The sequence below is a fragment of the Haemaphysalis longicornis genome, unplaced genomic scaffold (genome assembly GCF_048455015.1).
Source record: "Haemaphysalis longicornis isolate Haplotype H1 unplaced genomic scaffold, Haemaphysalis longicornis Haplotype H1 scaffold_7, whole genome shotgun sequence".
In the NCBI taxonomy this organism is placed as follows: domain Eukaryota; kingdom Metazoa; phylum Arthropoda; class Arachnida; order Ixodida; family Ixodidae; genus Haemaphysalis; species Haemaphysalis longicornis.
In genome coordinates this window covers 132309567-132315361 of record NW_027526422.1, presented here as the reverse complement: position 1 = coordinate 132315361, position 5795 = coordinate 132309567, and positions in this window count along the sequence as shown.

Sequence of the window (5795 nt, the reverse complement as noted above, 5' to 3'; positions counted from 1 at the left end):
AGTGTGTGGCTGTTTCTCTTCGAACCCTTGTCCTATTCTTTTGAAGAAGTGCTAAAAGAACTCTGTGGTTGAACCTCAGTAGCCTACGAGTATAATCGGGAGTTTTGGAACGAAAGGTCCGGGCCCCCGTGCCATGATATATTTTTTTTGACAGCGGAGTTGTTGCTGGCCGTAGTTTGTGCGGTGTAAACAAAAAACACCAGGTCATAGTTACTCCGACCGTTTACCAAACGTGAGCACGCGTTTTGCGAAGGGCGCTTGATGTCGTCCATGCTTGCGCGTGGCACACAAAAAAACAAACGGTAAGAACGGTGGGCTAAACAGTGGAAGTTATGAATGTACGTGTAAACATGGAAGTAGTGATGCATAGTGCTGTTGGTACTGCATGCCCTATGCTTGTTTTAGCTGCACAGCACTGAAAACAAACTTGTATTTTGTCTGCATGGCCCCTTAATGAAAGAGAAATGAAGAATGAATGGTTTTTCATTATTGTTAGCTGTTTCCGAAGTAACACTGTTCTACTAATGAGATTATACCGTCAATGTTGGCTCGGTGCCTGCACTGCTGAGCACACGGTCACTAGCCGAATTTTCTGTGTTTCTTTGCAAAGGTGAAATTTACAAATGGCCATTTGTCCGAAACTCTACTACATGTTAAAGGAAACTAGCAATTTACGCATACAATGCATCTTATTGCCCGGGTCATGCGCTGATGATGACAGTGTGTTAACGTCATTTAACTTTTTCATAAGCAGTAATGAACTGGGAAACATGTATGATGGGCATTTAATGCCCACCATACATGTTCCCCATTATATTATTACAGTGGTAAGTGGGTCTACTTAGGCCAAGTGGTGACCCCAGATCCCAACCATGAGGCAGAGATGATTAGATAAGAATGGGGTGGAGTGCATTCGGCAGACATTCTCAAATAATGAATGCCAGCCTACCATTGTCGCAAAAGAAGTGGTGTACGACAGCTGCATCCCAAAAGAAGTACCGGTACTCGCCTACAATGCAGAAACTTGGAGGCTCACTAAGAGGGTTCAACTTAAATTGAGGACGACTCAGCGCGCAATGGAACGGAAAATGATAGGTGTAACATTAAGGGACAAGAAGAGAGCGTAGTGGGTCAGGCAACAAACGCGTGTCAAGGACACATTAGTAGAAATTGGGAGGAAGAAATGGGCAGGGCATGTAATGCCAAGGCAAGATAACATTAAGGGTAACAGAGTGGATCCCTAGAGAAGGCAAGCGTTGCAGAGGGCGGCAGAACGTTAGATAGGCAGATGAGATCAAGCAGTTTGCGGGGATAAATTGGTCACAGTTAGCACAGAACCGGGATAATTGGAGATCTATAGAGAGGCCTTTGCCCAGCAGTGGGCGTAGACAGGCTGATGATAATACATGTTCCCAGTGCCCAGTCTTGTCTCACCTTCTCTTAGTCTTGTCTCAGCGCTGTTTCCAAGAAGTTTAATGCACATGACACATTTAACAGGGATTGACTGAACTAGTTGCCTACGTATGCTTCGTGCTAAAGAGAAATGGGAGCGATTCCTCCATGTCAGCAGTACGGAGCATGAGATATACAAGCTTCAGATCGTCGCCCCTTGCTAATGTGCAGCGACTCCTTAGACGTGTGCTTCTGCTCCGCTGCAAGCAATAAAATCTCGTGCATCTATGCTAACAAGCATCTTAAAGAAAGTGGCACTTTAGGGGCATCAGCAGGTAGCAATAGTAAAAAAAGAAAATGCGGCACATGCAGTGCACATGGGCAAAGCAAACCGATAATGCCAGCTGAACAAATGCGTGCGGCGCAGGATTACAAGAAAACATTTTATTTCATTTTTTATCATCAAGTGAATCACTCTTAGTGGGAGGTGGCGGTTAACCAGAGAAAATTGTTTCCAGCAGACTACCGTACTCATCGTCACTTTTTTTTTTATTCTTAAGTTCCTCATCTGCAAATCTCTCGGAGACCAAGTGTCTCCATACAACCAGACCTGTACAACCGTGCAGAGGGTACACAACAAATCTCTATAGATGCGTACATTTTAAAGTGAAGCTTAATTAGTGTCCTCGTTGATGCCATTGTATGCCAATACGCCCTGCAGGAAAGGCAACTTTCTCTGACGATGATGAATTATTGTGGGTGAAAAAGAAAAAAATGCTTCCCATGGCCGGAACCGGACCTGGGTCCCTCACATTTGTGAAGCTGGCCTCTATTCGATGGCTCGATTTCGACATGGTCAGAACGAATGCCAAGCAGCAGGTACCGATTCGCGCCGTGCACCCCAAAACCAGACGTTAAAAATATACGACTAGTGCACACCTCAGAGTTGCTGTGGATATTCTATAAAAGGGGTGCATACCTCCAGAGTAGAACATAGTCGCATCCATCATGAGAAAGCTTCGTGTTCAACCATTGTCATCGTTCGAAAGAGGTGTGCATGATTTTTTATTGCATGAGCAATAGGTGGAACATGTTGGCAAGATTACCGCGTCGATCCATGTTGATCGCTCTGCTACAGAGTGAGCGACAGAAAGCAGAGCTGCGTTGCATAGCTGCCCTTGCAATGCTGGTGCCAATGCCAGGGAGACAGCAAGTCGAAGCATGGCTTGCCAGCTGCCTCGATCTGCCTTGACAGGTCCTGCGGTGATGTATGATTGAGGGAGGTGGGAGAAAAGCTGTGAGCGAATTTCTGAAGCCAGATAAAGGTATGCGTATCTGGTCAAGCTAAGAGGGAAAATCAATTGGACCTGAAGGTAATTCAGGTGCCCGCCCTAACCGCTGGATGGTCAGCACAAACTTGGAATCGCGAATTGCTTCCTGTCGGTGTCGGACGTGGCTTCGCTTTTATCAAAAAACGACCCGAACTTGTACATTTGTTTTCAACATGTTTATGTTATGTGATAATTAACAAAATAAACAAACAATCTTTTTGCGCCGGGTTTTGCCCCTTTTTTCCACCGGCTATTTTTGCAGGAAAGAAGAATATGGGAGCACCATTTTCCGTAGTTATTCTACCTGAATTTATTTAGATACCCGTAAGGTGACGCCTCAAGCCTAACCGCAAAAGCCATAAAGTTGTAAACGAAGCATTTTAGCTTTTTTAAAGTTCTGATTTTTCTGAAGCCGGTCTTCTGCGAACTAGATAACTCAGCGCCTACTACGTTGCACTGTCAGCTGATGTATCGCCTTGAGCTGCACTGTCAATGCCTGTCATAAAGTTGTTAGAACTTATCTAGCCACACGATCATAGAGTATCTCGCAAAGGCTCGAAGGATTGGACCTTTTTCCAGTAGCGATCTGCGCATGCGCGGGCTGCCGGTCCGCCGTTCTTGGCAGGACGAGAGCTTCGCCGCTGCGACATTCCGCAATAAAACACAATAAAAACAACGTAGTCTACTCTCGCTACCAGACCACTGCTCGGTCGTGATCTCTGCGCCCTCAAGCGTACTTTTTTTTTTTTTTTTTTTTTTTTGTTTCTCGCATGATTGCGGCTTTGTTGTAGCGTAAGTGGCGTGCCCCGAGACTGTTGTCGCGAGGTTTCACACTCGATCCGCGAGGACAAATTAAACGAACGATCCTTGGACTAATACGAGGAAGCGTCTACAGACTATGCACAATCGAAGAGCCCCAATAATATTCCATGTCCTGCTTCTTCCGCACAGTGCATCACATTCGTTGTGGTGTTGTAATGCATTCAGAGGCTGTTAAATGTTACTGTTTATGCCTCTGCCAAATATAAACACGTGACAAATTTGTTGTCAAGGTGCGTGCGTATGACCAGCGTACCAAGCAGGTCCAATTATCACGCCAGCAAACGAAGAAAACCAATTATTTATTTATGCATCAAAACATAGAAGCTGCGAATTGTTCAGGAATTTTTGCAGTATTAAATAGCGGCAACCCTGTTGCATGTTCTCCATATGAACATCTCATCATGATACAAACACGTGATAATTTTCGAAAGTAATAGTGGAAGCGAGCGCCTGAATGAAAAATGTGCCGTCAATTTTTTCCTCCCTAAATCCTCCAGAGAGAAAAAAAACATCAGTAAAATAATGGCTGTGCCTTCCTAAAATATCGTTTTCTGTTCACTATTTATCTACCTGACAATTAATATGTTCTTACACATATAATTCAGTTCCTCCTCCGTCGGTTATCTTTGGGAAAATGCAGCAAGTGTAAAGCGAGCGACACGTTGAACAAGATCCCCAGCGCGCCCCAGAACTATCGCCCCGTCCGGCCTAAGATGTGAGCGAAACGGCTCTTGAAACCCAACAGGCAAGCCGACAGACACACGTCATAGAAGTGGGTGCAGCGTTCGCGACTCCAGAGCAGTGACGTAAGGCGAAATGTCCGCCGGCGTGCACCACATAGCGGATGAGTGGCTGAACTAAGCGTCCCTACCCTTCCTATTGAAAAGCACGCGACGTGTCAGGCAATGTTTATACAGGCGGCGTTGAGTGGTACTTACTACAAATTGATAAATCTGGCCGAGCTGAAGTGTGAGTACCGTTGGCCTTTAATGAGTAACCTTGACCATTCCTTGATTTTTACAGGTGCCATTCTGTCATGGGGCATGGTGGACGAAAATTCCCATGGCTGACCATTGATGACAATGACGAGGGAGAAGCTGTGTGGGGGCGAAGCCAGCACTGACTCTCTCATGGCCATTTTGTAAATGATGTAAATAGATCGCTCGTAACCTTCAACCATGGTTCGTCTTATCTGCTGTGCCACAACATTACAGTTCTTTGCTAAGTTTCACAGTTGCTACAAATCCTGTTGTAGAGCAAACCTTTTATTCGCCTTAAAGGGGCCATTAGGACAAAATACCAGTTTCACTCACAACATTGGGTGTCTTATAGTGCCCCTACTGCTTGCCAAGCAGCGAATGATGCCTTATTCATTGAGAGATTACACAATTTAAGCCAAAGTTTCAATCCTCTCGCTAAATAGCGTCTTGTGATGTCAGCGATGATATATATATCCAGGGCAGGTATTTGAAATGAATGTTGAGCACGTTAACTAGGGCTGCAGCGGATAGGGAAACCTTGCCTTGCATCCAACAAGGATGCAACATCTTGCGGTAACAGGCCTCCGCGTAGGCGACGCAACTGCATACACTACATGGATACATGGGGCTCATCATCATTCCCTCTTGGACTTCATCTGCAAAGTGAAATTTTCATGTTCAATTAACTTTGGTCATCAACTCCTACTCCCTCATCTATGCCCTGTGGCAAAATAAATGCCTTATAATTTCATTTCTTCGTTTACCGCCCATCCTCTAGATGTCGCATGAATAGCACTCAGGCCCACTGTCCATACTCACTTTGTTTTTGAGCGTATTTGCACCTCGCTTGTATTTCTGGCTTGTCTTTGTTACAGCATGTAGTAATCGTTTCGTGAAATATAGGGTATGCTCAAGAAATAGGGTCATGTAAGACGATGTCGTTTACGCCAATCGGCCAGTGTTGTGACAAAACTCCAAAGTGCCATACTGCTGAGTAGCTCTAACAAGCATAGTGTGCACAGTACAACAGTGCACACTGGTACTTTTGTTTAGTTTACATAAGTTTTTCAAGTTCCATTGTTCACCCGATTCTTACTATTATAAAATGAAAAAAAAAAAAAAAAAACTTGTTTTTCAAGCTCATAAGCGCTGCCTAACTTGCGTTTGCTTTTGCTGGCCTCAGCCAGTTGCACTGCATCCCATAATGCGTGCCAGTGTCGTACTAATGAGGCAGTCATTCCAATGAACCAAACATTCATTTTTTCTTTAT